Source organism: Tachysurus fulvidraco, chromosome 20, assembly GCF_022655615.1.
Source record: "Tachysurus fulvidraco isolate hzauxx_2018 chromosome 20, HZAU_PFXX_2.0, whole genome shotgun sequence".
NCBI lineage: Eukaryota > Metazoa > Chordata > Actinopteri > Siluriformes > Bagridae > Tachysurus > Tachysurus fulvidraco.
The window spans coordinates 14,304,830-14,315,934 of NC_062537.1; positions in this window are offsets into that span (position 1 = coordinate 14,304,830).

Here is an 11,105-nt window from a genome sequence, read left to right on the forward strand (position 1 = left end):
AAATATAATCCAATAAGGCCTACCTCCACAGGTCCAGTCCCATTATTCCCAACAATGGAAGGAATATGGGTAATGGCTCAGATGAGATTTCATCCCAGGCGTACAAGACATGAATTTGCTTTTATAAAACGTCTTGTTCTGCAATGTATTAGGTCTCAATCTAGGGTCATCGCTTAGCCCAGATCTGCCTCCTGAAAAATGAATGATAGCTGCACTCAGATAATTTAACCAACTTCAAACAGCACACTTTTTTTTTTTTTACAAAATAGGGGGTGAAGTGAATTGGCAATTGCTATGATCCTTGTAAAGAGTGACACTGAAATTGAAGCCCTGCTGCTCATGTAGAGTTCAGGACAGACATGATCTAAGAGCAATAAGGTTGTATGGTAAATAGCAGTAAAAGCTTAGTGAGAGAGAGAGAGAGAGAGAGAGAGAGAGAGAGAGAGAGAGAGAGAGAGAGAGAGAGAGAGAGAGAGAGAGAGAGAGAGAGAGAGAGAGAGAGAGAGAGATATTTAATATGCCTTTTAGAGGAAGGAAATAGAGGAAATTTCTCATATAGAGGAATGGCTTACTCCAAAGCACTCTGTTCCATGATAATATAATTGTGAGAGAGTAAGGAAGGTAAATAAGGCTAGTTGAAAAGCATGGCTATATGAGACAGGGAGGAGGGAGGAGGGAGGAGGTAAAGGAACAGGACTGGAAAAGGATGTCTTACTTTGATCAGGAATGAAGAAGGGCACAATAATAATACTGTAAAATATAATATAATGAAAAACAATAAGTATCTATGCCTTGTTGTAATTAAATAAAGGGAAAAAAATAACAGGATGAATGATGAATGAATGTTGATGGTCATGATGATAATGTTGATGTTAATGTAGCCCTTATATGGGCTTGGGTGGATAATATTATATCATCTTGGCATCTGTCATAGCATTCAATAACTACAGCAATACAAATTTCGTAACTTTCAAAATACAAAATGTGATCACAAATGAATTCTGTTGCAATTCAGAAAGATTTTGAGTTTCAACGAGATGTTCTGTATTGACAGCAAAAGTTTTGAAGTAATATAATACATACAGTGTTGTTTAGTTCGACCAAATATACCTTTCAGACTGTTAGCAATCTGTTTCAGTACTGTGCCCCCCCCCCACCCCCCAAACACACACACACCTTTTTTTTCTTTTCCTTTTTTTACCTGAAAAAATCTCCCGAGTAATTTGCAGAAATAATTAATATTGTGCCAATATCACAAGAATCCCACTGTTTTTGGAAAGTGGACAAAGGATAAATGCTTGTCTGGCAAGGACTCTACAGAATTGATGACTCATCATGTAGCGAGGAAAGTGAGAGTATCTCTGTTGGAGTGGGCGCCAAATTCTACCAACTGAATCGATTTAGGAGGACAGACAGAAAGGTGTCTCCGGGACACAGATCAAAGATAAGAGAACAGAGGAATAGTGTTCTTTACAAGCCCAAGGATCTTTCACAGATTGAGAGAAAAGGGATGCGATAAGATGAGCACTGACACAGGTAATAAGTCAGTCAGCTTAGGCAATGGGAGAAAGAGAAACAACGAGAACTTTTTATAAACACTGACGACCAGTGCCAGACGAGAATTAGACAAAGTTAATGGTCCTATACAATAGCGTACTAGGGGTAATTATCTGTGAAAACACCACTGATAGGGTGAGATCTAAAGATTTGTTGCTTCTAATTTAAAGACAAAGAGGTCATGTGCCAAATCCAAACATGATTACACAGGGATGACAGGGTTTTTTCCCCTTTGACATTACTCATTCTTTTCTATAATGACTCAGTGACCCATTAATAATGTACTGAACACACAACATTCAGCTGGATGACTGGGTCTCTCTATTTCTCATTAATATGTGATATTTTCTGTTATCACAGATGTGATAACAGTACATTCAGAAGCAGAGTACAGGCAATATAGATACAAGGTTATTGTGTATAATAATAATAATGATTCATATAAAGATTTAAAGCTTTATTTGTACATGTTTTATTTCTTGTTTTTTTTTTGCTGAGATTGAAAGCTAATTTGATCTTATGCTGTTGTCAGCCATAGTTCAACATTTTGTGTTCTCCGAAATGCTTTTCTGTTCACTACAGTTGTAAAGAGTTGCCGTAGTTTCCGAGTTCGATTTATCGTAGCCTGTCAGCTCGAACCAGTCTGGTCATTCTCTGATGACTTCTCATCTCAAAAAATTGTTGTGCGTGAAAATCTCAGGACGTCTGTGGTTTCTGAAAGCAGCCTGTCTGGCACGAACAAGCAGGTTACAGTCAAAGTCACTGACTTTGGCACAAACAAGCAAGTCATAGTCAATCCCTGAGATTACAATTTAATCCCTTTCCTTACCTGCTTTTGATGAGTTTTGCTGCAACTGCATCATGATCTTTGTAAAGTGGCCAATGTGTATATGTACAACTAAAAAAAATCATATGTGGAATTTTGCAGCTCAATTAAATGTCCTTATTTGTAAATTTCAATCTAGTGGATTTATTGAGCAATTGAGCCATTTAGAGTTTGAGGTGTTTGCATTTGACAAGCTGAGATTCTCCTAACAGGTTTAATGCACAGTGCATGAGAACTTTGTAATACGACAGAACTGGAAATACTACTCGCTGTATTAATAGTACATAATCATCATTTTCCATGCTTCTCATACATTCAGCTACATTCAGTTATCCCTTGCCATCCGAGTTTCTATCCGTTCCCTTGTTATCCTCTTCCTGTTTGTTTTCTCCTCAAATATCTTGTACTTATTGCCCCTTTCCCTCCCTCCCTTCCCCAACCTGATCTATCGCCACCATCTGTTGTTAGCTCCATCACACTACCTGCACATGGCTGCCGATCTCTCTCTCTCTCTCTCTCTCTCTCTCTCTCTCTCTCTCTCTCTCTCTCTCTCTCTCTCTCTCTCTCTCTCTCTCAGAGTGTCCTCTTCCTTCTCAATGCATTGTCTGACCTTCTTGCTCTCTGATCTCTCTGCATCTACTGCTGTTTACTTACTCTTTCACCTCAGGCATATCCAACACCACCCAACACCCATGACTTTCATGCCATACAGTATGGCCCATGCTGTCACTCCAGTTCCAATATTTGTTGAGCCATAATGTTTTGGAAGAACGCACAAGAAGCCTTTACACAATTTTACTAATAGTCAATGCATGTACTAAGAATTAAAGTTTTGGTGTCTGAATGTTTGAATGCCCTTTTTCTGTTTGTCAGCTTGTCAGGTTAGTAAAATGTTACTTATATTTCTAAGATAGTGGTATCTGGTTTCTTCTCAAATATGCTTCTCTAGCTTTTTACCAGATCATAACACTCTTTTTAACACTCTAAGACTTTGATCAAAACAAAGAAATTTAGTTATTTAGAAAGTTATTTTTATCTTGACAGAATGAGACATACTAGACAACTAAAGTTCCACAGGAATGTCACCTCGGTTGTTCCTCAGCTAGGCTCCAGTAGCTTGCTAACCATCAATGATGTCACAAGAATGACAATAATTAAATGCTGTCCAATGATGTCATAATGATGACAGTGATTTAACGCTGTCCAGTGATGTCATAATGATGACAGTAATTTAACGCTGTCCAGTGATGTCATAATGATGACAGTAACATATGGTTGTACAGTGATGTAACAGTGATGAAATTAGATGTAATGCTGCCTAATGATATAACAATAATAACATTCATTTAAATCATTCCAGTGATGTAACAATGTTAAAATGAATTTCAATGTACTGTATAAGGCAATGTAACAGTCATGACATTCATTTAAGCATGCGTTTTTTTGAGGTTGCCTAGTATTTATTTTAAACAACTTAAGTGATTTTGTTATTCTTTGAGCCTAAGAACAAGCCTTGGATAAATGTTGTGCAAACATAAATGAATCCTTGTTTCGGTATCTATATGGATGCACTTTACTTATAAAAGATGTATGTTCTTAAAGGGGATTGCAGTATCTATGTTCCTACTATGTAACAGTATCTACGTACCTACGTATGTCCATATTGATTATTGATGATAAACATACTGGATAGGTAACAAAAAACGACAGGTCATCAGTTTTGTAATATTTTATGTACACAGGTTGTTTTGCTAAAAAAAAGTTGAGTGAAATCAGTGTTTGCTGTTTCTCCTGTTTTTTTCTGCCACCTATAATTCTAGTTGTTTTTGTCAAATCTTTGCGGTATTGCATGACCTACAAATCCTTATCTGCAAAGATCACAGTTATCCTTTGATGTCTTCTTGCCTTTGCTGTAAAACGTCTGCTATTCTTTGTGCAATTAATTCAGTTCATGTTTATTTGTATAGCGCTTTTTACAATGGGCTTTGTCTCAAAGCAGCTTTACAGAACATAAACATAGAACAGAAGGTAAACATAAGGAGAAATATAGAGAATTAATATAGTAAAAATTCAAGATATACTGTATATCGTTCACAGTGTGTATGTATGTAAGTATGTATGTATGTATGTATGTATGTATGTATGTACTGTATGTATGTATGTATATGTATTTAAATTATATGTAAATTGGTAAGGAAGAAACCTTGAGAGGAACCAGACCCAAAGGGGAACCGATCCTCATATGGGTGACACTAGAGGGTGTGATTACAAATATACAGTAAATGCTTACAGGAAATTAGTAAATGCTTTCATGGGCGTAGATTCGTTTTCATTTCCAATCTGTTTACCATACCTTATTGTACATTGTCTAGCAAAGGCTTTTCTGTGGTTATAGTGTAAAATGAACTGTCTCTAAATTTTTTATCAGGCTTCATCCATTATGTGGCATCTCTGTGACAGGGAACAGACCAGCAGGAAGCAGTAAAGTTCAGAGAGTGAATTCACTTTTATGGGTCCTGTGGAGACATGACCCAATTCTCCACGTTCACAAATGTTTCCTGTCACAAGCTGTATTTACAGCTTGTATTTAAGGAAATGTTTATGGTGTTTTGCATCTCATATCTTCTTTGAAAGCTGCAAGAACTACAAACGAGTCTAAGATGCAAGCTATATGACATGGTGTGCCAAAAAACTCTCAATTCAATCTGTTTTGAAATCTGTTTGTCATGTTGCTTGTGCCACCGGTTAATATATTTGCAAATGCAGCCTCATTCCAGCACAGCTCCATTTACATAATGCTTGACTGAATGGTTGCGACTGAGTCATTTTTTCACTCAGACAGTTTGAGATCTGATGTCCATTACCGGACGAGCAGGATGTCAATCAAGCTGCCAGGACACAAGTCTACTTACTGTGATTTTGAGACATGTCTCCATCAAAGCAATTAATGTTTGTTTGTCTGCTGTGTGAAGATTAACCAACATATTGACAGGTGCTGGCTGCTTAAATCCTTCAACTGGTTGTCTAAAGGTTTTTTTTCTGTATTCATCCATGCTGAATACTTCACAAGAAGCCGATTTTAGATTTCGTCCTCCGATACTTCATTATATCAAACAGCAGATGATACGATCCCATTAGTCTCTCAAAACCTGCTGTAGAGAAATGTGTCTTGTTAATTTCCCATACAAATATTGGAGTGTCAGTTTGAGCAATGTGTCTTATTGGTGTTCCTGTGAGACCTAGCACAGCTGTGCTTTCCAATAAGCTTGGTTAACATGTTGAAATTGTGTATGTGTGTCTGTGTGTATGTGTAACAAAATAGAGCTCTGTGATTGATTGGCGCTGCAGAGTAAATTCCCCAGTCTGGCTTGCCGGATCACACAAATGACAGTCAGTAATGAAAACAGAGGGCCTACTGCTGGTGGACACAGTAGCACACAAAAGACCAGAGAACAAACAGTGAAGACTTTCCAAATAGACTGAACTGTGGGTGTAAAAGATAATAAGAGCAAAAATATATACCTGTGAAACTTGTTCTTCTTTTTTGCCCTTAAAACACAGCAGGAAGAACTCAGTGAGTGTCAGTTTATGATGAAGTGATGATGGAGTGAAATTTGTGCAGTGTGTTTGGGAAGATCATCAGCAAACTCCTGTTGAGCTGTGTGTGTGCTTAACAATAGCCAAAGAAGATGGAAGGAGTTGACAATTATATATATATATATATATATATATATATATATATATATATATATATATATATATATATACATATATATATACACACATATATATATACACACATATATGTATATATATACACATATATGTGTGTATATATATATATATATATATATATATATATATATATATATATATATATATATATATATATATATAATTGTCTGTTAATCAACTCCCTCTTTCTCAGCCCTGAACTAGATGGACTTATCCTATAGTCAATGACAGGGTGTTACAACCTTGTTAACTTGCACTTTATGTGATTTTTTAATGTATAATTTCTTCATGTGTCTTTGTCCTGTTGTAGACAATAGTAAGCATTTTAAGGGCTTGTTTCTGGTTAATTAAAAAAAAAACAAAAAAACAATCGTTTCCAAATATATTGTGTGGCAGAAAATGAATATTACAAGATTAACACAGCCTCGGAGAACATTCAGTTAGAAAGTTCCTCGATAAAGTTTTAATATATGATCATTCCTTTCCATGGGTGTTAGACAAATTAACTGTTATAAAAAAATAAATGCTATTCTTGTGTGCAATTGAGCAGGATATACTTCATGCCTGTCTTTCTTTCTGTCCCAGGAAGCCTGGATAAGTAGAACACATGGGAGTAAATTTGTGGGATGGGCAGGTCTCTTGGGACTCGACTACAGACGTGATCATCCCTTAGGGTAGAAACACTTTGCTATTACATGACTAATCAAAAACCACATGGCTAAGTATCATCTCCAGTTGTTAGAAATATGGGAGCTTGTTCATCTGCATTCAGGGAATCTATTGCACACTGGGTGCAGGAACCAGGTTTGCCTTCAGAACTGCTGGCTTTGAAAATATTATAATTATATTATATTATAGGTTGTGTCTTGTTAACAGGGAAATGTTGATTAGCTAACTGAGCAATAGCTGTGTAGCTGTGTGTAATAACAGCTCTTTTCCTTTTTAGTCCAGATAGTATTGCATGAAATTATGAACAGCAGGATGAAATGTGACACTTGTCTATTTATTTATTTATTTATTTAAAAAGCATGATGTGTTTGCCCTGTCTAATTATTTGCTGCGATGCCACTAAACACGATTGACATGTTGTTTGCCCAACTGTAGAAAAATCAACACTGATTATTTAACATTCACCATCGACATAGGACATATGCCAACATGTTTGCATGCAAATAGTGGGTTCTTGGTAGAAATGTGGAGTTAAATTATATACTTTTCAATAACTGCTAGACAAAATATTAAATGGCAGGGCAAAAAAAATCACCAAGTAGCAATCACGTCACAGTACTAAGTTAGGCTGTGTGAATATACAGTATATCTGGGCTAGAAAAAACAGCCATAGCTTCTACATGGTATTTTGTGTATTTAATTGCAATTGTAGGTGTTGTTGTTGTTGTTCTTGATTCCAGAAAGTAAACATTTTCCATTTGAAGTCACTATATGTCAGTAAATTAGATCATGTGAGTTTCAAAAATTTATTTTTAAGCATTTATTTATGTACATATTTATTTATTTATTTATTTATTTATTTGCTTTCAAAATATAAGGAGAACTTACTGGTAGACTGTTTACATCATTGTGCCTGCTTTGTTTAAAACAAGAAATATATATTTTTAGCATTATAATATTGTGCAGTCATAATAACAACAGTAATATTCAATATTCAAGATTTTATTCGTCAAAAACTCAGTTATATTCAGTATACAATTTGCAGTGAAATGAAAACCCAGCCTACTCCTCCTTAGACTGTGTATGTAAATATAGATATAAGAATATATAAATAAAGAAATACGAAGAAAAATAATATTTGTATATAGTATGCACACAGTGGTGTACAAATTGTGTAGTTGTAAAATGCACAGTAACAGTATAAAATGCAGTGTGCAGAGTGTCAATGAAGTGTGAAGTGACAGAGATTTATAATCCAACAGCATTGTAAGGTATACTGTTGATTGTAAAAGATGTAAAAATTGGAATAAAACTACATGCAGCATATAAGCACATTTCTCAAAATACTGTGACTGTGAAAGTCCATAAAATGGTGTCTGGGGGTCTGTGATAGAGCTTTGGTACAGTGGCATAAATACAAACCCACCATTATCAACATTATTATAATATAAATGACCGAGACCTAACCTTGTTGTAATCAAATGGAATTAATACAGACCTCAATAACTCCAAAAGAAATAGGTCCAATGACAATTTGAACTAAATGTGGTCTGTATGTGGGAAAATATAAATAAAAAAAGGAACAAATTATTGTACACCTTTTCTCTCTCCAAATAGTTTATTTTAATAGTATTTTTAATGGTATTTTAAAAAAAACCCTGATATATTAATTAAATAATTCACTAAAGGGATTAAGTAAATCTTTGGATTTTGATTTTTGTATATATATATAAACATTTTGTTCAACATTTTGAGAACCCCATTCTCTAGAACCCCTGCCTTCTCTTTACACATTTTTTCAGACTTTATTTCTGATCTTTTATAGCTTTTTTGCACACACGCACACACACACACACACACACACACACACACACACACACACACACACACACACACACACACACACACACACACACACACACCAAACACACACACACACACACACACACACACACACACACACACACACACACACACACACACACACACACACACACACACACACACACACACACTGAGCTACATCTACATTCATGACTTGTAAATACGCTGAAAGGATTCAGGTTGTTGAGTCCAATCTGACCTCAAAGTGCACAAGTCTGTGAAATAAACAATTTCCACATAATGGAATTTAAATAAATAAAATAAATAAAATTGTGCCAAAGATTTAACTCACATTTGGGCTTGTGACCTAGAGCCATTTATCAAGTGCCCACACATGTCATGTTGGAAATGGAAGAGGAACCATGTGGATAAACAGGATCAGCCCTGTCAGGCTCTGGAGTTTAAGCAAAAAGTGTAAAGAAGTAACAGGGCAGTTTGATTAGTTTTAATAAAAGCACCAATGCACAGTTAGATATCAGGATATGGTGAGATGACATGCTCCAGCACCTTAAAACAGAACCTTATCATTTTTCCATTGACAAAATCACATAGGGTGAAATACAAAACAATACCAGGTGATGGCGCACTTCTCAAACACTTCATGCATCCTTTTTTAATTTTCTTTATTATAATAGATATACTCTATATACCTAGTGTTGAAATAATTTGTTTAGAGGAATATTAATGCTTAACATCTGTAAATTTCTGTTGTACAAAGATCGATGCCTGAAGATGCCTTTAAAGATCTTTGTGTTTTAATGTGTATTAACTTGGCAGCTCTGGAGAACTGCATTTATACATTGTTATGGTCTTCCTGGCATGAAGCAGTTATTTGGGTGTATGATGTGCTAGTAATTAATATATTACATGGGCATGATTGTAAACGTTTCACAATTGGACAAAGCTTAAGATGATTTGAAGGAACATTCTGCCTTTTTTAGTGCATGTTTGAAGATTTGAAGCTTTATGGCTCGATGGGCATACAATGAAGAGATCTTTATAGTTTAATAAGATATGACATAATCTGTAAATGACACACACACACACACACACACACACACACACACACACACACACACACACACACACACACGCAAAACAGTGATTTGCAATAGCCTTGAGAATGATAACATTTTAAGAATGACTTTTTTTTCCTGCATCAGTATTATCAAAACAGTTACAGTCATATCATGTATTATGGTGTTCAAGAGAACAAATAGTGCTTACAAGCGACAGTGGCATCATCGTAAAGAAACCCATTGTCTGCAGCACAGACCTCATTGATTTAACTGTGACAGATAACACAAGAGATTTAATCGTGTGTACTGCTTGGGTCTTCAATCTAGGAACTTTCTCTGATACTCGGATTCTCATCGGTAGCACTCATTATTCTGTTTCTATTTATGATGCCCCATCCATAGTTATACATCTTAATTCGCTCATTAATGACTCAAAATATTTTTAAATAGCTAATTTTGTTTGTACAGATTTACAACATAGTGTTCATGAAGGCACGGACCCGATTTTTCATTTTTTTAAACATTTGTTTGTGTCACAGACAACGTCTCACTGTGTTCTGGGTCATTGTCTTATTTAAGGCCATTCCCATCTGTTTTCCCATAGATATAAAGTGACTTGATTTCTCTACTACAACCTAGGAACAATAATTTAATAGTGATATATGAGGAAATAAACACATCACAGCTGAGCAAACCTGCTTTCAGGCCCAATGCCTTGAATTCACAATATTGTTATTGGATATATTGCTACCATGGAAACTGTGTGGTGAGATGCATGGTAGTGAACAGAGAACGAGCATGTGTGTGTGTGTGTGTGTGTGTGTGTGTGTGTGTGTGTGTGTGTGTGTGTGTGTGTGTGTGTGTGTGTGTATGTGTCTGTGTCTGTGTGTGTAAAAGAGAGAGAGAGTATTTGCTTTTGAACATATTACTATGCAGGGCTTTTGGAGATTATTGCCAATTGAGCTTAATTAGCATCTGATAGCTGTGCATTACAGTGTTCCCTGTTATGAAATGCTCATTTCTGCCTGTCTATTGAGAGTGTAGACTGTCTGCTGTGTCCTGGCAGTGTAGGCAAATCTGAACTGAACCATATGGCTTCATAAGGGCCTACACAACGTACCATAGAATATTTATTCAGTGTGTCTCCACAGCTTTTGGTTTTAATTTAATTATTGTACATTACAATTAGAATTTAATCAAGTATTCTACATTAAACTGCTTGTCAGACTACAAAATGTAATGTCATATATAATTACGTGCAGTATATATTTTTTGTTTTATTCATTACATCATTCATTCATTCATTTACCTTCTCACTCTGGAGATTGTTGCTGTGTATTATAAATGACTATACTATATAAATTATTATATTAGTTTCATTTACTTACATTCAAATTTTTGCCAGCTCCTGCATT